The sequence below is a fragment of the Elephas maximus genome, chromosome 4 (assembly GCF_024166365.1).
Source record: "Elephas maximus indicus isolate mEleMax1 chromosome 4, mEleMax1 primary haplotype, whole genome shotgun sequence".
Classification (NCBI taxonomy): domain Eukaryota; kingdom Metazoa; phylum Chordata; class Mammalia; order Proboscidea; family Elephantidae; genus Elephas; species Elephas maximus.
Window position 1 is genome coordinate 59,654,972 of NC_064822.1, and position 23,210 is coordinate 59,678,181.

General features: G+C 46.3%; 1 protein-coding gene across 5 annotated transcripts in view; it reads right to left on the bottom strand.

Annotated features, from left to right (window-relative positions):
• TSPAN11 (tetraspanin 11) overlaps positions 1-16,163 on the bottom strand; it is a 96,904-nt gene extending 80,741 nt beyond the window's left edge. For 3 of the 5 annotated variants that reach the window (XM_049882202.1, XM_049882201.1, XM_049882205.1), the window contains exon 1: positions 15,920-16,163. The gene's annotated coding sequence lies outside the window, so the exon portion shown is untranslated. The remainder of the gene's footprint in view (positions 1-15,919) is intronic. The other 2 variants (XM_049882204.1, XM_049882206.1) reach the window with 2 other exon arrangements.
• Positions 16,164-23,210: the final 7,047 nt, after the last annotated feature.

Sequence of the window (23,210 nt, forward strand, 5' to 3'; positions counted from 1 at the left end):
AAGGCCCCTCCCAGCTCTGGCAGTCTCTGAGAGCGTCACGCAGACGTCAGCTTTTTTATTCTTCGGTTGCATATTGTCCCCTCATGCTTGTTCATGGTCCGAATGAGCAAGCGGAGAGCTGGGACGATATCATAGACCCACAGGATAATTTTAGAACCAAATGTGACCTCCAGGATCATCTGAAAAGCCCTTCATTTTACAGATGGCTCAGCTTCTGCTGATCTCAACCTGGCCCCCACCCCACTCTATTTACTTTCTTTCTTATTGTGGTAAATACATATAACAAAATTTACCATTATAACCACCTTAAAGTGGACAATTCAGTGGCATTAAGTACCTTCACAAAGTTGTCCAACCATCACCGCTCTCTAGTTCTAGAACTTTTTCATCAGCCCAAATGGAAACCACGTACCCATTAAACAGATACTCTCCATCTCCTCTGTCCCTCTAGCCCCTGCAACCAGTAATTTGCTTTCATCTCTATGTATTTTCCTATTCTATGTATTTCATAAAATGGAAGCATACAATACGAGCCTAGCTTCTTTTACTTAGCATAATGTTTTCAAGGTTCGTCCATGTTGTAGCATATATCAGCACTTCTTTATCTATAGTTGAATAATACTCCATCGTATTGGCATACCACATTGTGTATATCCATCAGCTGATGGATATTTGAGTTGTTTATACCTTTTGGCTATTGTGAATAGAACTGCTATGAACATTCATATATAAGTTTTTGTTCGAACACCTGCTTTCTGTTCTTTTGAGCGTATACCTAGGAGTAGAATTGCTGGGTGTGGGTCATATGGTAATTCCATGTTTCATGTCTTGAGGTCCTTCCACACTGTCTTCTTCCACAGCCCTGCCCACTTTTTGAATGGTATCTGCCACCAGCAAGTGGGGACTGTCAGAAGCTCCTGCACACTAGTAAACGGGGCCTGCTCTTCTGTCCTCTCTAGGCTTTAGGTTACTGGTTACTGTGCAAATGATAAGAATAATATTGGAAACCCTGGTGGCGCAGTGGTTAAGAACTATGGCTGCTAACCAAAAGGTCGGCAGTTTGAATCCACCAAGCACTCCTTGGAAATTGTATGGGGCAGTTCTCCTCTGTCCCATAGGGTCACTATGAGTTGGAATCGACTCGAGGGCAATGGGTATCCACCCCATTGGATATACACAATGCTCTAGAAGGAGCCCTGATGCCACAACAATTAAGTGCTCAGCTGCTAACCTAAAGGTTTGTGGTTCGAACCCACCCAGCAGCTCCGTGGAAGAAAAACCTGGCGATCTGCTCCTTTAAAGATTATAGCCTAGGAAGCCCTATGGGGCAGTTCTACTCTGTCATATGGGGTTGCCATGAGTCAGAATTAACTTGATAACACCGAACAACAACAACATAGTGCTCTAGAGGAGTCTTCCTAGCCCCTCCCCTGGCTTTGGAGAAGGTCTGGCAGATCCTCCTGCCCAGGCTTCTAGGGCCTGCCTCACAGCAATATGTCCTCGTTGGTTCCTGCCAGGTCATTCCATGTGGCTGGGCCAGCCTTCCAGTCTCTGTCCCTGCCTCAGGCTTCACTGGTTAGTGCCCAGGTCCTACTCGATGATGACAAGCACCTCTTCCTAGGAGGCTTCTGGCACAGTGGAGCCCCACTCTGCACCCTCAGCTTCAGCCCCATGGACCCTGGGGACTGGTTGGGTCCTCCTTGCATCTCCCTAAGGCAACTCTCAGCACGTTTACACTCACACTCTTGACAATAGCTTTCCAGGCCCACACTCAGCCCAGGGAAACTGAGCCTGGATTGGCTCTTTAGAAACTGCACTCATGCCTCGGGACCTGAGTCCATGCGACTATAAGGCAAATACTGTTGCCAACTACAGACCGGTCCAGAGGAGGAGGCTGGCCAGTGATGTCCTCTCCAATTGGGTCTACTCTATCCTTCTGGGGTGCAGAGTTAGGACAGAGCACCTGAAGCAGGTCTTCCCTGGCACTCCACCATTCACTTGTAGGTGGTCCAGCCAACAGCCAGGTGCTAGTGCCTTGTAAAAATTCGAGAAGCCAGAAGGGCTGGGTGACTGTGTCCCTCAGAGCCGAGGGGAAATTTTTCAAACATCACAGTCTGCAAGTAAGCCAGGCAGAAGCAGGACACACTCTGGGCCCAGCGGGCCTCCCAAGCTTGGATTTAGGACTCAGGCTGGAGCTGGAGACCCGCAGAGCATCTCCGTCCTTAGGGGCTAGAGTGTGCTTCCAGTGCTGTGTGTCCGTGTGAAAGGAAGGGGCAATAACACAGGGCTTTCCAAAGCAGTCTCGAGGATGCGGAAGGCACTCCAGGCCCTAAATCAACAATGGCCTCAGGTCATAGACTTGGCCTGGACCAAGTGCTCCCCACCAGACTTCACTCAGGATACAGGGGCCTCAGGAATGCTGTTGCCCCTTGCCCCAGAGTGGGATACCGAGCAGACTACAAACTCCCCAGAGCAGCCCCCTCCCACAGTTGCAGCCACTATTTGCTTGATCTGACAATTTCTGAGAGCTGCTGGGAAATGAGGCTGGTTGGAGCCTGAAGAAGACACCCAGGACTTCAGGCAAGAAGTCCCCTGTGGGGTGGCTTTTCTCTCCTTGACAACCCCAGTCTAGGAGGAGGGAGCTGGAGTGTGAATATAACCATAAGCCTAGTTCTCTGATGTCTGTCTGCCACATACATGGAGGGAAAATATATGTCACCCTTACCAGCTGTGTGTCCTTGGGTAGGTCATCTAGACTACCCAAGCCCGTTTCCTTTTCTGCCCAAAGGGGATTAGGGGACAGGGATCCCTGAGATAATGTACGAGAAGGCCCGGGCCTTCTGGTTTCGGGTAGTGTTGGTTGAGTGTGCCGCCTTCCCCCTCCCCAACACTGGCAGAAGCAGCTCGCACAGAGGGGATGATGGTCATCTGTATGCTCTGTGACTCTGGCAGGGATCAGCCAGGTTGGAGGACAGTTTGTTTGGGGTACAAGGAGGAACTCTCAAGCAGAAGGCTTCATTATGTTACGTATTACTTTGTGCTTAAGTACATTCACAACCTGCTCGCTGGGAATGAGAAAGGCCCAGACATTCCCAGGCAGTTGGCAGAATTGGAAAAAATGTCTGAATGGCATAAAAACTCATCTCTTTTCCCAGAAAAGAGGATTTGTACAATTTCTCATTTGCTTTCAAAATAGTGTCTGTCATCTCTGGAACAGGATGCCATGGTTCTGCAGAAAGCCTACAAGACCCTTCCTTACAGGGAGTTAGAGCTTGGGGGACCCTGAAACTGTACCAAAGTATGTTACCAATTAAGCGCTGGGGTTCCATAGGTTTTATCCTATCCCCAGAGGTGTATGACTCCCTCACACAACAAAGTTAAGAACCAGTGATGTTCAACGGCACAGACAAGGTATAGACTATCCACTCCCAAGAGAAGGGGCCATGACTTAAGCACAAGCTCAGAGGCCCAGGGATGTCACCCAATAGAGGCAGGGCTGGGGCTAGAAGCCAGGCATCCCAGGTGTCTGGACTCTAGTTCTGTTTGCCTTCTAGTACACCACACCGACTAATAAGTCTGTGTGCTTGTGTGTCTGTGTAAGGGTGACAGAGAGAACACTCAGAAGTCCAAATTTAAATTCCAATTTTCACTTTGGGATTTGAATGTAAATCTGTTAGGTCTTAAGTCCAGAAGGTGATGTAATTTATTGAAGAAAGCTTGGGAGCTGCTAAGCTCCCTGATAAATAAACCATGTTCCTTCATCTTGGGTCTGTGAAAACACATATTCTAGAGACTTAGAAACCCCTTGGAAGGTATTAGAATTTTCTCCCTACAGGAGCGCCAAGCACACAGATCTTTGTCTTTTTAAAGCTACTTGACCTTTCTGGGCAAGGAAATTCTGCACTCACATGGCAACTAACCAACAACCCCCACACAGTTACCCTAATTCTTTCCAGTGAGGATGGAAAACTTGAGTTCCCTGAGCTACAGAGGGAGGATGTTATAGAAACGGACTTGGCATCAGAACACACTAGATGTTGCCCACATTGGCTCCCTAACCATGCACTAATTACATCATCATCACGACCATCACGACCATCACTACCAATTGTTTCCAAGGTTTGCAGAGCTGCCTGCAGATCCCAGGACTAGAAGATGGAGAAGAAACCTTAGCAATCAGTCCACTCCCATATGTGGTCAGAGAGACCAAGGGAGGGGACACCATCCTCACTCACCAAGCAAGCCTAAAAAGAGCTGGGACTCAAACCCATGTTTCTGGTTCTTAGCCCAGTACTCAGGATTTGGGAGGACAGCAGATTCACAGTACAGTCCTCAGCAGGTATGATCTCTGAGCTCCCACTGCCTCTGGGTATAAGCCAAGGCCAACAAAACTAGGACATCAGAGCTGATGAACATACAGTGCTCTGGGGAAGTGAAGCGCTAGAGAAGGATGCCTCAGTACCACTGATGGTGACGACAATATGTAATATTTATACAGCACTTTGGCTGCTAATTTCCAAAATGAGGAAGGGAGGATTTAAGGACCCAGTCAGCTCTGTCTGTAGCAACTGCATTCTTGACAACCCAATGGAATTTTCATCTCTGGTTGCCCTCTGAGCTCTTGGTCCTTGAATTCTCAGACACTGGTTTCTAGGACGGCACATCAGCAATCCAACCTTTAGGGATGGGTTGGTTCTTGCCCTGCCAAGAGCACACGGGTAACTGGGCAAGACTTTGAAGAGCAGAGAGTAATTGCTTACAATGTGCACAAGCTGAACCAGTTGGGGTTTATTGAAATGCCACGTCATGCCTGATCATGGTTAAGCCTCTCCACCTCCAGCCCCAACAACTTTGAGGCCAGACCTCCTTGAGTTTGAATCTCAACTCTGTGGTTGACTAGCTGTGGGATTTTGGGAAGGTTTTAACCTCTCCATCCTTCAATATTCACAACTGTAAAATGCGGATAAATGTACCGACTTCATAGGGCTGTGGTGATTATAGGAAATAATATATATACAAACTTCGCACAGTACCTGGCATACAGACACCGTTCAACAAACGGTAATTCCTATGACATTCTTATAGATGCCCCACAGACTACATTGTTGGAGGATGAGAAACTCCCCTGTGGGAATCTGTCCTCCCTAGAAGGTAAGGTTGGGAGAACAGAATTCACCCCTCGGATATGAGGCGAAAGTCAGCCATTCAGTTTTTTTTACCTCCCAGGCATGTATGATATTTATGTTATTTCAAAGTAGTTCAGAAGTTGTGCTTGAATCCCTGTGTTTACTAAATGGGCACCATTTGTAAGTAAACTTATATAACTAAAAGAATGGAGCCCTGGTGGTATAACAGTTAAGCACCCAGCTGCTAACCAAAAGGTGGTTGGTGGTTCAAACTCTTTGTGGGAGAAAGACCTGGTGATCTGTTGCCATAATGATTACAGCCTAGGAAACCCCGTGGGGCAGTTCTACTCTGTCCTATAGGATACTTATGAGTCAGAATCAACTCAACGGCACCCAATAACAACAACAACAACAGTAATGAAAAATAGGGCCCAAAGCTAAAATTATTACTAATGATCATTTTGAGGGGAGGAATTCATTATTGTTGTTGGTGGTGGTGATTCTAGCCCCAAGTTCTTATTCCTACACTCCCTTCACCTCTCAGGGCCTGGTTACGTACAAAGTACTGGTTATTTCCAGCCTCACCTTGCGGTGACTCTGAGGCTTTGTGGCTGCCCCGGCCAGCTTTCCTCCCTTGTCCCTGCTCTCTCAACCTGACCCAGCTGTGAGTTTGCCTGCAGTGAACAGGTTAGGTTTGAAAGGCCAAGTCCTCCAGCAGCGGTTCTTAAACTTGAACATGCATCAGACTCACCAGGAGGGCTTGTTAAAACACAAATTGCTGGTGTCTACCCCCAGAGTTTCTGATTCAGCAGATCTGGGGTGGGGCCTAAAGGAGCCCTGGTGGCTCAGTGGTTAAGCGCTTGGCTACAAACTGAAACATGGGTGGTTCAAATCCACCAGCCGCTCCACGGGAGAAAGATGGTGGCAGTCTGCTCGGTAAAGATTTGTTGTTGTTGTTAGGTGCCATCGAGTTGCTTCCAACTCATAGTGACCTCGTGTACAACAGAATGAAACACCATCCTCACAATTGTTGTTATGCTTGAGTCCATTGTTGGAGCTACCGTGTCTATCCATATTTTTCGAGTGACCTCCAACTTAAGGAAACTGTGGTGGCGTACTGGTTAAGTGCTACGGCTGCTAACCAAAAGGTCTGCACCAGGCGCTCCTTGGAAACTCTATTGGGCAGTTCTACTCTGCCCTATAGGGTCACTATGAGTTGGAATCGACTCTATGGCAACAGGTTTGGTTTTTTCTCCAACCTGAGAGGCTCATCTTCCGGCACTATATCAGACAATGTTCTGCTGCTATTCATAAGGTTTTCACTGGCTAATTTTTTTTTCAGAAGTAGACTACCAGGTCCTCCTTCCTAGTCTGTCTTAGTCTGGAAGCTCAGCTGAAACCTGTCTGCCATGGTTGACCTTGCCAGTATTTGAACACTGGTGGCATAACTCTCAGCATCACAGCAACACACAAGCCCCCACAGTACAACAAACTGACAGATGTGTGGGGGTCCGTGAAGATTAATGCCTTGGAAATCCTATGGGGCAGTTCTACTTTGTCCTATAGGGTTGCTATGAGTCGTAATGGACTCAAAGCAACAGGTGTTTGGGGTGGGGCCTGAGATTTTGCATTTCCAATAAGCTCCTGGGTAATGTGTTGCAGGTCCTGAGCCACAGTGCTTTTCAACCTTAGCAAGTTTTAGAATCACCTGATGTTGTTGCTGTTGTGTGTGGTTCCAGTGATTCCAACTTAGAGCCACCCTATTCTGTCCCGTAATAACACTGTCCCATAGAGCTTCCAAGGCTGTAAATCTTTTTTTTTTTAATTGTGTTTTAAGTGAAAGTTTATAAATCAAGAAAGTCTCATACAAAAAGTTTTACACACCTTGCTATGTGCTCCTAACTGCTCTCCCCCTAATAAGACAGCACATTCCTCTTCTCCACCCTGTATTCCCTGTGCCCATTCAACCAGCCCCTGTACCCCTCTGCCTTCTCATCTAGCCTCCAGACAGGAGCTGCCTACATAGTTTCATGTGTCTGCTTGAGCCAAGAAGCTCACTCCTCACCAGTATCATTTTCTATCTTATAGTCTAGTCCAAGCCCTGCCTGAAGAGTTGGCTTCGGGAATGGTTCCAGTCTTGGGCTAACAGAAGGTCTGGGGACCATGACCTCCAGGGCCTCTCTATTCTCAGTCAGGCCATTAAGCCTGGTCTTTTTACGAGAATTTAAGGTCTGCATCCCACTGCTCTCTTGCTCCCTCAGGGGTTCTCTGTCGTGTTCCCTGTCAGGGCAGTCAGTGATTGTAGCTGGGAACCATCTAGTTCTTCTGGTCTCAGGCTGATGTAGTCTCTGGCTTATGTGGCCCCTTCTGTCTCTTGGGCTCACAATTACCTTGTGTCTTTGGTGTTCTTCATTCTCCTTTGCTCCAGGTGGGTTGAGACCAATTGATGCATCTTAGATGGCCATATGCTAGTGTTTAAGACCCCAGACACAGGCTGTAAATTTTATGGGAGCAGATCACCAGGTCTTTTCTGCTGTGGAATGGCTGGTGGACTTGAACCGCTGATCTTTTGGTTAGCAGCTGAGCAGTTAACCATTTCGGACCTTGTAATCACCTGAAGAACTTGAAAAAAAAATTTTTTTTTTCAATTCTCAGGCTGCATCCACAAATTAAATTGGAATTTCTTATCTGTATTACTTTCTGCATTAGGCAAATTTAAAACCAGCACTGTACAATATAAAGATGAACGGTCAAATCCATGCTCATCAGTTAAAATTTTAATTTTTCTTTACTTAGAATGGCATTAAATAAAAAACAAAACAAAAACACCATGATAAGTCAAAAGAGAGACCATGAAAGAAATGGCACTTTTTCCTTCTATTTGAACTAGGGGTCTCCACTTTCATTTTGTAATAGGCTCTGCAAATTATGTCTCTGGACCTGGTTAAAGGACTCTCACTGATGACTGTGAGCTTCATTTTGAAATATTCATTCAATGAACATTTATTGAACTCCTACTGTTTGCCAAGTTTTGTGTTTATTTACGGGAATAAATCAATAAACATAATGTCTCTCCTCAAGTAGCGGTGAAGGATATTACTAAAACCTGGATATGTTGTTGTTGTTGGGCACTGTTGAGTTGATTCTGATTCACAGTGACCGCATGTAACAGAGCAGAACTGCCCCATTTGGTCTTCCGGGCTGAACCTTTATGGGAGCAGATCACTAGGTCTTTCTCCCTCGAAGCAGCTGGGTGGCTTCCGACTGCCAACCTGTAGGTTAGCAGCTGAGCGTTTAACCATTGTGCCACCAGGGCTCCTTAAAACCAGGGTATAAGGCCATGGTTTCCAAATGCCAGAACCCTAGTGCTTGTCTATAAAAGGAGGCTCTGAGGGATATATCTCTTAAATATTTCAAGTATGCTTATAGAAACACAGACCTTTAGCTGCCACAAGGCTTCATAGTTCAGGTAGAACACCAGCTATGTGATTAAACAAGAGAATGTAATGCTTTAAAAAAATTTTTTTTCCTCCCAATCTGTTCCAGACCTCAGACAAAATGGACAATGCCAGTCCAACTCTCATCCTTTGTTCTTTTTAGTTCTGAGCCATTATAACGCAACAGAATCTGTTAGTAAATGACCTAAACTGATTTTTCAAAAATGTAAATGATATAAAGCAGAAAGGTAGACACTGGTAGTGAAATTATTATGTTATATGGTCTTTGATTAATTTTTTTAAGATGGAGAAACAAATTTTCACTTATATTTATGTTCTGCTGACAAAACTCTTTTAAAACATGAGATCCATGTCAGGAGAAAATAAAAAGCATCCCTAAGTTGGAACAGGAGTACCTGGGTGGTGCGAACAGTTAACATGCTTGGCTGCTAACCAACAGGTTGAAGGTTTGAGTCCACACAGGGGCACCTTGGAAGAAAGGCCTAGTGATCTACTTTTAAAAAATCAGCCATTGAAAACCTTATGGACTCATCAATAGATGAATAAACAAAATGTGGTACATACATACAATAGAATACTACTCAGCCAGTAGGAGAAATGAAGTCTTGAAATATGCTACAATATGGATGGAGCTTGAAGACATTATGTGGAGTGGAATAAGTCAATCACAAAAGGACAAATATTGCATGACCTCACTTATACAAAAAGACAAGAAAAGGCAAATGTATACAGACCAAAGTTTATCAATGGTTACCAGGACTCGGAGGGAGGGAGAAAGGAGTGGGTGTTATCGCTTAAGGAGTACTGGGTTTTGGTTTAAGGTGATGGAAAAATCACATTGATTAAGGGTAGGGTTGCACAGTTGATTATTGTAAATGCTGTCAATAAGTTATACACCTGTAAAAAGTTGAACTGGCAAAAGTTGTATGATAGGTATATCTAAACAATGACACACACACAAAAAAAAGAGTAACTGCTGAGGCTACTTATGTATGACCAAACCCCTCATGGAATTTGGTTTCTTGCTTTGGAGGTGTCAGGTCATGGTTTCATGGGACATCCCAGTTAATTGGCCTAATAGTGTGTTTAGTGCTTGTGTCCTACCTCCTAGTCTGTTGAGTAGTGCCTGGGGTCTCAAAAGCTTGCAAGTGGCCATTCAAGGTACAACCAAAACCAAACCCACTGCCATTGAGTCGATTCTGACTCACAGCGGCCCTACAGGACAGAGTGGAATTGTTCCATAAGATTTCCAAGGCTATAAATCTTTACTACAACAGACTGCCACATCTTCCTCCCATGGAAGGGCTAGGTGCTTTAACCACTGTGCCACCAGGGCTCCTCAAGGTACAACAATTGGTCTCTACTCGCCTGGAGCAACAGAGGAAGAAGGAGAGACAAGAATAGGAGAAGGAAATGGAATGTGTGGCTAATTGCCTCTATGAACTAATGCCTCCTTTGCCATGTGACCAGAAGAATTGGATGGTGCCTGGCTACCATTACTGAACATTTTAATCAAAGATTCTATAGACGAATCCTGATCAAAAGGAGGAAAATGCAGAACAGTATTTCAAATTCTCATGGACTCCAGACTTTCTGGAGCCATGGAGGCTAGATGACCCCTGAAAATATTGTCCTGAGATAATCTTTAAACCTTAAACCAAAAATATTCCTTGAAGTCTTCTTGCAATCAAACAATAGTTTAGCTTAACTAGTAAAAATGTCTGCCTTGAGCATTGCGCTCTTTTAAGAACTATCTACATGGGATCAAATTGACAAGAGCAACTTAAAAGATTAGAAAGGAAGGAAGCTTCAGGGACAAGGAGTTTATGTTAATGGGGGAAGGAGAATTCAGAGAAGGAGGGCGAGAATGGTTGTACAACTGGAAGAATGTAATCAATGCCACTGAATTGTACATGTAGGAACCATTGAATTGGTGTATGTTTTCCTGTGTATATTCTCAACAACAACAACATAAATAAAATTGCTTTTAAAAATAAGGACTTTAAAATACTTAACGCCTGACCAAAAAAAAAAAAAAGAACCATGCCTGGCATACAGTTAATACTGAATAAATATTTCTTGAGTGAATCAAAAAAAATAAATAAATAAAAACAACCTTATGGAGCATAGTTTTACTCTGACACACATGGGTTCACCATAAGTTGGGATTGACTAGACATCAATTGGTTTTTTAAATTAGGACCAGGCTGAGGACCACTGTGGGGTTATCCCATAGTACCAATGGAGAGGCTTCTGGAAGCCCACTCACCACTTCAAAGCAGACCATAGAACCTTCAGAGCCATTTTCCTTAACATTTACTCAACCTCTGTGGCACCCTCAATTCTTGGTATTTTGTAGTAAAGCTCCTTAAGCCTTTAAAAAGGGCCACGTGCTTATTTAGGGGGCAGCAAAAATGGGAGGGAGAAGCTGCTGAAAAACACTGTATTCCTTCCCATAGCTGTGTAAGGGAATGACCAGTTGTAAGACACTTAGGAGAATAAGAGTGCTTGGCTGGCCTGGGGGTATCAGCAGGAAGCTGAAGCTCTGACTGCTGGTAGTATGGATCAGTGTTTAGCCACAATTATAGTGAAGTCACCACCCAGCAAGCCCCCTCTCACCAGGAACCCATTGTTTCCCTTTTCCGAACTGTTTCACAGTTGTCCTTATCACTTGTCCACTCTGTGTCATTTGCTAAAGTAAATTTACCAGGCTTAGCTCTGGCATCCATACACCACCCTGGGAGCTAGAGATCATTTCCCTGGTTTACAGATGAGGAAGCTGCAGCTTAGTGAGGTTATGTAACACGTTCAAGGTCATAGGCAGAGGAAGGGGCAGAGCCAGTATTCAAACCAGGACTGTCTGAGCCCTGGCCAGCGACACTTGCTGCCTGCCTGCCGCTCCCTGCCCTGGGGCCTGCACCTTCTTTCCTTTCCTTCTCTGAGTTCCAGCTGTGGCTTGGGTGAGTGCCACAGAGTTTACACTCAGCTGTTTTCTCATCTCTTCCTGTGAGTTAGTTTGATCTCCTCAACAATTAGACTCTCTGAGGTCAGAGATTGGGTCCTCATGTATTTCTTGGTAACTGGAGGTTTGGGGCTCCAGCACGTGGTGAATGTGAGTATATTGATCACCTCCCTCCCACCCACCAGCTCTGCCTGCACTGTGGTGTGCTGTCTCATAGTAAGCTTTATGAACCCTGAGCAGGTCTCAGCCGGAACAGGGACACATGCAAGATGCGTAGGTCAGCAATACAGAGGAAACAGAACAGGGAGCTTCATTCTGACTCACGTCTCTTCTCTCCATAATCTACCTCCTCAACAATCCAACTAAAAAAACCAAACCAAACAACTCAACCTCCTTCTCTACCCTCAGGTATAGCCGTTCATGTTCTTCTCATGGAGTTTAGTAAGGGGAATGGTGAACATACATTCTGCACCAAAAACAAGTGTTTGACACAGGGGTCACTTTGCCATTTTTAAATCTATTTATAGGAAGAGATACTAGGAGAGAATATCTTACATGGAAATGAACTTGGAAACCCCAGGAAACATATGGTTGCTCTAAGTATAGGTCAGGGGCGTTCAATCACTTTGTTGCCCTCTAGGTATAGTAATTGTCCAGAGAGAAGGGTTTCTTTTCATTGCCAACTACTTAGGAAAAATGACACTGAGTAGGCATCTGGTGGGGACAAGGCATGTCTGGGCAGTTTGCCTGGGAACACACCCAAGGGAGGACGATGGCAGACAGTCACCCTAATAGGCAACTCTCAATGATCAGTGTGTGCCTTATCCACCTTGCGGATGTTCAGTGTTCCCTCCCAGTCTAGTGCCTGTCCCAAACATGGTTCACAGCTTTCTTATACCCATCGTAGGTGTATTGTGTGCAAAATCATTTTCATATTAGCCTTGGCCAAAAATTCAGGAAATGATGGCAGTTGTGCAAAAACAGCCATATGATGAATTCCAAGGCCAAGCGGAAACGATTTTTGGAATAACCTCTTGGGGTGTCTGAATCGCTGCCTCTGCTTCCTGTTGAAGGCCAAGTATGTATTACTCCCATTTGCAGCATTAATTATTTCAACTTGGAGTTAACAAGGTCCTTCTAAGTCTCCTGGTATGACGGTTTTCTGGTTTTATTTTATTAAGTGGGAGGACCCTTTCTCAACAGAAATCCTATCTGAAAGGAAACATGTAACTCAGGTTAACTCTGAGCTATTGGTGTGAAGGGCCCAGAGCCCTGCCCATGGGGCCTGTTCCTGCCCCCAAATGCTCCTAAGAGCACAATTAAAAAAAAAAAAAAATTATTGTGCTTTAAGTGAAAGCTTACATATCAAGTTGGACTCTCATATAAAAATTTATGAACACCTTGCTATATAGTCCTAGTTGCTCTTCCCCTAATGAGACAGCACACTCCTTCCCTCCACTCTCTCTTTTTGTGTCCAATGGCCCAGCTTCTGACCCCCTCCACCCTTTCATCTCCCCATCAGACAGGAGATGCCAACATAGTCTCATGTGTCTACTTGATCCAAGAAGCTCACTCCTCACCAGTATCATCTATCCCATAGTCCAGTCCAATCCCTGTCTGAAGAGTTGGCTTTGGGAATGGTTCCTGTCTTGGGCTAACAGAAGGTCTGGGGACCATGACCTCTGGGGTCCTTCTAGTCTCAGTCACACCATTAAGTCTGGTCTTTTTACAAGAATTTGAGGTCTGCATCCCACTGCTCTCCTGCTCCCTCAGGGGTTCTTTGTAGTGTTCCCTGTCAGGACAGCCATCGGTTGTTGCCGGGTACCACCTAGTTCTTCTGGTCTCAGGCTGATGTAGTCTCTGCTACGAGCACAATTTGAAAAGCACACATCCATACACCTCTTATGAATTTATTCACTTGCTCACTAACACAACAGTTCTTGAGCACCTGCTGTGTTCTAGGTGTTTCAGCAGCAAACAGGGCAAAGGAGGCCCTGCTTCACAAAGCTCACACTGGAGTACGATGCAGCAAAGATACATGCAGGAGGCGGTAAGTGCTATGAAGGAAACTAATCAGGGCGATGTGATCGTGATGGGGAAGCAGCCACTTTAGACAGGGGGTCAGGAAAGGATGCTCTGAGGAACTGAAACATGGGCTGAGATGAGAACGTTAATCTGGAAAGATGCCCAGGTTTTTACCAATGAGGAGGCAGAGCCAAAGAGATGAAGTGACTTTCCCCAGGTCATACAATTGATCAGAAGTCAAGTCAGGAATTGACCCTGTGTTTCAAGCTCCCCTACCAGGGCTCTTTCCTTTCACAAATGTTTACTAAGCAGCTTACTACATTCAAAGAAGGCTCAGAGACAGGTGCCAGGCAAAGGCCTACAAAGCACTCCAACCTTGCCGCCGGTGTCCATTACTGTCTGTACATGACTCCTGGCACTCTCCCTCCAATCCTCAGCCCAGTATAGGATTGGTCCTGGTTCTGGAGGCTCTGTAACCCAGAAGACAGACCTGGAATTTGACATTCTGGGCCATGACCTTGGTTGGGAAAGCCCCTTTCTCTCCTAACTTGCTGGCTGCAAAGGAGTATGCTCTTTGTTGCTCCACTTGTGGATGGGAAAGATAAACAGGATGGTGTATAAGTGGTTATGAAGCCCACTGGGCTCGCCTGGAGGGAGGCCTTCTGGAAAGTCAAGCTGCTCCAGGGCCGTGATTTAAAGACATTGAAGGCATGGTCAAGTTAAGCCTCTTGTGCTGCGGAATGCATTACACCCAAACTACGAGAACCACACAGGCCTCTACATATTTTACACACCAAGACTCCTTCGAAGGGCCCTAGGCACACACTCCCATTATGCTGAGTGTCCCAGGAAGCAGCATGCAAATGGCTCCCTCTACTACCCACAAACCAAACAGCTTCAGGCCACCAAAGCTCCTCTCCAAACCACCGATTGGGCACCATGGGCCAGCATTCACCCTTGGCCCTAAGAGCTTTACTGCTGACAAAGCATCTTCCCAGGCATTAGCGAATTTGAGCCTCTAGCCACCCTGTGAGGTAGGTAGGTCAGTGGTTATTATTTCCCGTTTTACACGCAAACCAACTGAGCCCCGCAGTGATTTGTCCAGTGAACACTGCCACTAATAGAGTAACTGCCACTAAGTTATGATTCAAACTCAGGCCTCCAGACTCCAACCATTCCTTCTTTCCACTACAATCCAGCTGCCCACGAATTAAACCCTCTGGCCTAATGCCGCCCTCATTCTCCCCCCGCCCTTCCACCTATACCCTGTGCTCTAGGGTGGACTTGAGTTTCTCCAGAAGCTGGCTCCTCTTCCCACACAGCCCCACCTTACCATCTGTGCCCATGTGCTGGAGAACTCCGTCACACTTATTCCAGCACACTCAGCAACTTGCACCCGTTATGACGCTATCCTGCCCAGCCCAACAGAGCCCTCCTTCCTTTCATAGTTCCCAGAAAATTCACACTTACCAACACTGCACATATCCCTGGTGAAAACAGTACACCCCAGAACCTTCCACTACCTCCTCCTTCCCATCCAAGTCAACTGCATGCGCAGGAATGGCAAGCAAATATAGGTGACAGGGACTGCACAGCCATGCTCCCACAAATACACTAACGCACACACGGAACACATGGGCAACCCTGCACAAACACACAGACCCACTGAGAACAATCCTGTGAGCGCACAAGACACACCAGCTGCTACCAGCATTTAGCAAACACTGTTTTGCATGGGATAGAAGCCAAGGACTGTACGAATCTAGGGTGATTTTGGACCTGTCGCCTGAGACTTCTGCATAAGGGCCAGCTACTGGAATTCGGGGTAGACACAGAGAGGGGATGACAGTTTGAAAAGGGACAGACAGGCACTGAGCATGCTGGATGGCACAAGGCACAAAGCTCTAGGGCCTAGAGCTCTCTCCCACGACGCAAGCGCACAAAAGCAGGCCCGGGAGTATAGTTATGGACACATGCTGCGTGCCCAGTGCAGACATCAATGTGTTCACACGTTCATTCTGAATGTCCCGGAGGGTTCCTTGCCCCACTCCTCATCCAGAGACAGCTTTCCCCAGCCCGTCAAGCCCCCATTGCCCCCGCCCCCTGTTCTATCCAGTTTGGGAAACTGCAGGGGAAGGGTCGAGGAAGGGAGGTGAGGGCGCCTCCTCCGCGCGGAAGCTGCGTGGGAGCGACGGAGCCCGGCCTCCCCAGGACCCTGGTCTCGCCAGGGCACCCACCCCTGTCTTCCCGCGGCGTTCCCGCGGCGTTCCCGCCCCGCGGCAGGCCCTCCGGAGGCCGGGCGCGGAGGGGGACGCCTGCAGCCTCTCCGGCCGCCATCCGGCACTTACCCGACCTGGGGCGCGGGGATCCCGAGGCAGCGATGGGTGCCGAAGCCCAGAGAGGCTGAGAGCAGCGGCGCGCGGAGCTGCCAGCCGCCCCACTGCCCGCCCGCACCCTGCTCTGTCCCCTCCCACCCGGGAGAGGGGTCTGGGTGGGGGCAGCCCGGCCCCGCTGCCGGCCGCCTTGCCGCAGGCCGGGGAGGCCCACTCACAGCCCAGCGCTGCCGGGATTTCCTGCCGGGTCCCAGCGCTTCCCGCCCGCTCCGCTTCCCCTGGCGCCTACCCTCCCCTCCTCGTCCCACTCCAACTCCCAGACTCTGTTCTCTTGTTCTCTCCCAGACTGGAGAGCCGGCTGTCCCTTTGTTTGGGAGTTTGGCTTTCTTCAATTCAGAGCACACAGAAGGAATTAAGGCTGAGTTAGGGGCAGCTGTGAGGTTGCCTGGGGGAACCTTGTGGGGGTTGAGGGGTGAACTGGGGGTCCCATGGCTTTCAAACATCCCCTCCCTTCGCCGTCCCGCCTCCCCAGGCCTCTCTGGACTCGCTGTCCGCTGGGTCAGCCCCTGGTGGAGTGGGGGAAATCCACAGGGTCCTGGGAGAAGCTGGCCTTTGGGAGTTCCCAAGGACCTGGGGCACGCCTGTTTTGATCACAAGTCCTCCCCCCTCAACACACGCACAAGAATCCCATCACTCTGCTGCCCCTCTGAGAATCCTCAGCGTCCTGTGGACTCAGCTGCAAGTTTCCTGGGCCCAGGGAGAATCAAGAGCTATTCCTAGAGTGACTTTAAACGGTACAGCTAAGGGACAGCCAGTCTGTCCAAGTCTCAGCTGAGTACATGAGCAAAGCTGCCTGGACCTGGAACTGCAATACTGCCTGTGATTTCCCAAAGCAACAATGGCGTTGGGCTTATCCAACCATGCTCTTCTGAAAGTTGAGTTGCAGTGAGCAAGGTTACCCATTTACCAGGTTGCTAGGTCAGGGAAGCAATTGGAAGCAAGAAAAGCTGACAAAGCCAACTGGCCAGCAATGTTCTAAATCCCTACAGCTGCTGAGAAAGGATTAACAGAGGGGTCTAAAGGTGGGAGTCTCCGAAAGACATGTGGGACAAAGACCAAAGATGCATTGGAAGAGGGGCTCACACAGCTTGCTGTGTGAGTTGCAGAAGGAGAGAGTGGAGAAGAGGGGATCCTAAGAAGGACATGGGGATGCTCTAAAAAGTGAGGAAGCCCAAAGGAGGACCTGGAATGATGGGCAGCTCAGTTCAGTGTGGGGCCAGTTGGGTTTGAGTAGCAGACCACCTGCATCCAGGAGCAGATATCCAGCAACCGCAATTGGAAATGTGATCCTGGGATTCTTAATAGAGAAGCTGAGGTGAGTGATGTGAATTATGGAATCATCTGAAAAGGAGAGTTGGGTTGATGAGAGAGGATGAGATGGAGGGAGAGTAGAGAGTGGGGGCAGAGATGGGGAGAGTGCAAGAGGACAGAAACTAGGGGTAAGGAGGAAAAGGAGCCAGGGAAAGAGATTGAAACCATCAGGAACACACGAGAGAGGACTGTGAGGGTCCCAGAACTCAGGGGAAGACGGGATATTCAGAAGGGGCAGATGCTACATGGACATCCAGGAGGAGGGTGCCGAAGAAAATAGGGTTAGATTTGGAAATCAGGAGATCTTGGGGGACTTTTGAGAGAATTGTTTTCAGTGGTGAGGAGTATAAGGCAGATTGCCCTTATTTGGGGACATCTGCATCCAAGAGATTGGTTGTAGGGATACAAAAGGACATCCCCTTGCTTCCGTTTTGGAGGACTCAACTCTCAGCTCCAGAGCTTCCTGGAAAGTCCACTGAGGCCCCTGTGGAAACTACATCTCAGTGTAACTTCACTCTGCCCAATCTTGTTTCCCTCATTCTCCTGTAGGTGTTGTTTCCAAGAGTAGCCCCCAATAACCTTCCTACATGCAGATCTCCACCTCCACACAGAGTCTATTTCCCAGAAATCCAGCCTAAGATATAGGGCCACTGGGGAGGGTGAGTGGAACAGAGAAGAGGTGGGGTGGTAGTGAACACAGAGGGTGTGGACACCCAGTGGGAGCATTAAGGAGTAAAGGCCAAGCAAGAATGGCGTGAGAGAGGCATGTGCCAGCAGATAGTTTGACCTCTCTCTGTGACCTTCTGAGACCACATGGCCTGTAATGAAGTAGTTTCAGAAGATGGGGATTGTCAGAAAAAGAGAAGGTGGTGTTAAAGAAAAAGAGTAAGAAATAGAGAAGAAGAGAGTTATTCGTAGTAGAACGTGGATTTTTCAAAAGACCAGTGGAGGAGTGGAGTAGGCTGAGGAGGAGGAGGAGAAGGAACGCTGTAGATAAGATTAGGATGGGGGTAGGTGTTTACAAAGACCAAACCCACTGCTGTCGAGTCGATTCCGACTCATAAAGCGACCCAGTAATATTAAACAGCAATTAGGAAAGAGAGGGTTGGAAGACAGCCTAGAGGGACCCTTTAGCAATACCAGAGGTCGAGTGATAAATGGAACTCTGGGCCAAAGATATTCCTTCTCCAGCACTATACCTGGTTAACATACATCTAAAGCAGTGAACTGATAGAAATATAATGGGAAACCCATAGGTAACTTAAAATTTTCCAGTAGCCATGGTTAAAGATGTAAAAAAAAGTAAGTGAAATTAATTTTAATAATATGTTTTATGTAACAAGGAGCCCTGGTGGTACAGTGGTTAAGTGCTAACAAAAAGGTGGATGGTTTGAACCCACCAGATGCTCCATGGGAGAAAGATATGGCAGTCTGCTTCCGTAAAGATTACAGCCTTAGAAACCCTATGGGGCAGTTCTGCTCTGTCCCATAGGGTCGCTAAGAGTTGGAATTGACTCAATGGCAATGGATTCGTTTGTTTGTTTTATTTAACACAATATACCTAAAACATTATCATTTCAACATATGTCGATATAAAAAAATTATCGATGAGATATTTTACATTTTTTCCCTACTAAGTCTCCAGAGGAAACCCTGGTGGAGTAGTGGTTAAGTGCTACGGCTGCTAACCAAAAGATCAGCGGTTTGAATCCACCAGGTGCTCCTTGGAAACTCTATGGGGCAGTTCTACTCTGTCCTATAGGATCGCTATGAGTCGGAATCAACTCCATGGCAGCGGGTTTGGTTTTGGAAGTCTTCAAACTCTGGTGTGTATTTTATACTTACTGACCCAAACCCATTGCATCAAGTTGATTCCGACTCATCGAGTTGATTCCGACTCATAGTGACCGTATAGAACAGAGTAGGACTGCTCCATAGAGTTTCCGAGGAGTGCCTGGTGGATTCAAACCACTGACCTTCTGGTTAGCAGCCGTAGCACTTAACCACTACGCCACCAGGGTTTCCTTTATGCTTACAGCACATCTAATTTTGGACACTAAATTTTCATTGGACATACCTGATCTGTATCAAGAGTTTATAAAATTCACAGTTGAAGTAGATTTACATACCTAACTTGTTCTATACATGCTTAAGTTTTCCAATAACCAAATCAAATGTCAGTTTTTAAATTTAAATGAAGTAAAACATTCAGTTCCCATCTTAGTTATCTAGTGCTGCTATAACAGAAATACCCCATGTTAGTGGATGTAACACACAGAAATTTATCTTCTCACAGTTTAGGAAGCTAGAAGTCTGAATTCAGGGCAACGGCTCTGGAGGAGGGCTTTCTCTCTGTGTTGGCTCTGGAAGAAGGTCTTTGTCTCTTTGGCTTCTATTCCTTGGGTCCTTGGTGATCTTCATGTGGAATGGCTCGCTTGTTTGTTTAATCTCTTTATATATCTCAAAAGAGATTGACTTAAAACATAACCTGCACTAATACTGTCTCCTTAACATAACAAAGAAAACCAATTCTCAAATGAGATTATAACCATAGGGATAAACCAAAAACCAAACCTGTTGCCGTTGAGCCAATTCCCACTCATAGTGACCCTGTAGGACAGAGTAGAACTGCCCCATATGGTTTCCAAGGAGCATATAGTGGGTTTGAACTGCTGATCCCACTTATTGGGGAAAAAATGTAAAATATCTCATCAGTAATGCCAACCTTTCGGTTAGGGGCTGTAGCTCTTAACCACTACACCCCCAGGGTTTCAGGAGCTAGGATTTATAGCATTTATTTTTGGGAGACACAATTCAATCCATAACAGTTTCTCAGCTGCACTTACCGCATCTCAAGTGCTCAGTGGCCACATGTAGCTAGTGGCTACTGTAATGAACCGATAATTCATCCAGAGTAGGACTTACTAGACTTCTTGATTTTGACTTTTGTCGTCACTTTCTTGAAGTAAAGGACACTCCCCAACCACCCTTTCCTCCCACCTTTCTCCAGTGCTGCACCCTAACGAGATCTAACACCTGTTCCATCTTACTCCACTAAACACATTTACAGAAGGTCAGGTTGTAGATTAAGAATCCAACAGCTATGGGCAGGGAAATGGGGGTTTGCCTTGGACTAGCCAAGGAGTGAGGCAAGTGAGACAGGAGGTGGAAGTGTTCCATTCTGATTGTTGTTCTGTGTTAGTATGGGGATTGCTGTGGTTTCTTTGTTAAGTTGGGTATTCCAGAGATTGAACTGATAATGCACTGTGATAGTGAACAAGACAACTCTGGTTTGCATGACTCTTCCATTTTGTTTGTGTTTGTTTTGTTTATTCCTCTGAGTGCTGAGCACTAGCTGAGTCACAAACACTGTGTGTGGCTGCTAAGTCTGGGACTCATTTTTTTTTTTTTTTTAATTATTGTGCTTTAGGTGAAAGTTTACAAATCAAGTCAGTCTCGCATACAAATACCCATACCCACCCTACCATGCACTCCCAGCTGCTCTCCCCTTAATGAGACAGCACATTCCTCCTCTCCACCCTGTATGCCCGGTATCCATTCATCCAGCTCCTGTACCCCTCTTCCTTCTCATCTTGCCACCAGACTGGAGTCATCCATATAGTCTCATGTGTCTACTTGAGCCATGAAGTCCACTCCTGACCAGCATTGTTGTCTATCTTATAGGATAGGCCAATCCCTGTCTGTAGAGTTGGTTTTGGGAATGGTTCCAATCTTGGGCTATCTATCAAAGGGTCTGGGGACCATAGCTGTCAGGGTCCCTCTGGTCTCAGTCAGACCATTGAGCTTGGTCTTTTTTTTTTTTTATTAACTTTTATTGAGCTTCAAGTGAACGTTTACAAATCCAATCTGTCACATATAAGTTTACATACATCTTACTCCGTACTCCCACTTGCTTTCCCCCTATTGAGTCAGCCCTTCCAGTCTCTCCTTTCGTGACAATTTTGCCAGCTTCCAACTCTCTCTATCCTCCCATCCCCCCTCCAGACAGAAGATGCCAACACAGTCTCAAGTGTCCACCTGATATAATTAGCTCACTCTTCATCAGCGTCTCTCTCTTACCCACTGTCCAGTCCCTTTCATGTCTGATGAGTTGTCTTCGGGGATGGTTCCTGTCCTGTGCCAACAGAAGGTCTGGGGACCATGGCCGCCGGGATTCCTCTAGTCTCAGTCAGACCATTAAGTATGGTCTTTTTATGAGAATTTGGGATCTGCATCCCACTGATCTCCTGCTCCCTCAGGGGTTCTCTGTTGTGCTCCCTGTCAGGGCAGTCATCGGTTGTGGCCGGGCACCAACTAGTTCTTCTGGTCTCAGGATGATGTAGGTCTCTGGTTCATGTGGCCCTTTCTGTCTCTTGGGCTTTTAGTTGTCGTGTGACCTTGGTGTTCTTCATTCTTCTTTGCTCCAGGTGGGTTGAGACCAATTGATGCATCTTAGATGGCCGCTTCTTAGCATTTAAGACCCCAGACGCCACATTTCAAAGTGGGATGCAGAATGTTTTCATAATAGAATTATTTTGCCAATTGACTTAGAAGTCCCCTTAAACCACGGTCCCCAAACCCCCGCCCTTGCTCCGCTGACCTTTGAAGCATTCATTTTATCCCGGAAACTTCTTTGCTTTTGGTCCAGTCCAATTGAGCTGACCTTCCATGTATTGAGTGTTGTCCTTCCCTTCACCTAAAGCAGTTCTTATCTACTAATTAATCAATAAAAAACCCTCTTCCTCCCTCCCTCCCTCCCCGCCTCGTAACCACAAAAGTATGTGTTCTTCTCAGTTTTTACTATTTCTCAAGATCTTATAATAGTGGTCTTATACTATATTTGTCCTTTTGCCTCTGACTAATTTCGCTCAGCATAATGCCTTCCAGGTTCCTCCATGTTATGAAATGTTTCACAGATTCGTCACTGTTCTTTATCGATGCGTAGTATTCCATTGTGTGAATATACCACAATTTATTTACCCATTCATCCTTTGATGGACACCTTGGTTGCTTCCAGCTTTTTGCTATTGTAAACAGAGCTGCAATAAACATGGGTGTGCATATATCTGTTTGTGTGAAGGCTCTTGTTTCTCTAGGGTATATTCCGAGCAGTGGGATTTCTGGGTTGTATGGTAGTTCTATTTCTAACTGTTTAAGATAATGCCAGATAGATTTCCAAAGTGGTTGTACCATTTTACATTCCCACCAGCAGTGTATAAGAGATCCAATCTCTCTGCAGCCTCTCCAACATTTATTATTTTGTGTTTTTTGGATTAATGCCAGCCTTGCTGGAGTGAGATGGAATCTCATCGTAGTTTTAATTTGCATTTCTCTAATGGCTAACGATCGAGAGCATTTTCTCATGTATCTGTTGGCTGCCTGAATATCTTCTTTAGTGAAGTGTGTGTTCATATCCTTTGCCCACTTCTTGATTGGGTTGTTTGTCTTTTTGTGGTTGAGTTTTGACAGAATCATGTAGATTTTAGAGATCAGGCGCTGGTCGGAGATGTCATAGCTGAAAATTCTTTCCCAGTCTGTAGGTGGTCTTTTTACTCTTTTGGTGAAGTCTTTAGATGAGCATAGGTGTTTGATTTTTAGGAGCTCCCAGTTATTGGGTTTCTCTTCGTCATTTTTGGTAATGTTTTGTATTCCGTTTGTGCCTTGTAATTAGGGCTCCTAGTGTTGTCCCTATTTTTTCTTCCATGATCTTTATCGTTTTAGTCTTTATGTTTAGGTCTTTGATCCACTTGGAGTTAGTTTTTGTGCTTGGTGTGAGGTATGGGTCCTGTTTCATTTTTGTGCAAATGGATATCCAGTTATGCCAGCACCATTTGTTAAAAAGACTATCTTTTCCCCAATTAACTGACACTGGTCCTTTGTCAAATATCAGCTGCTCATACATGGATGGATTTATATCTGGGTTCTCAATTCTGTT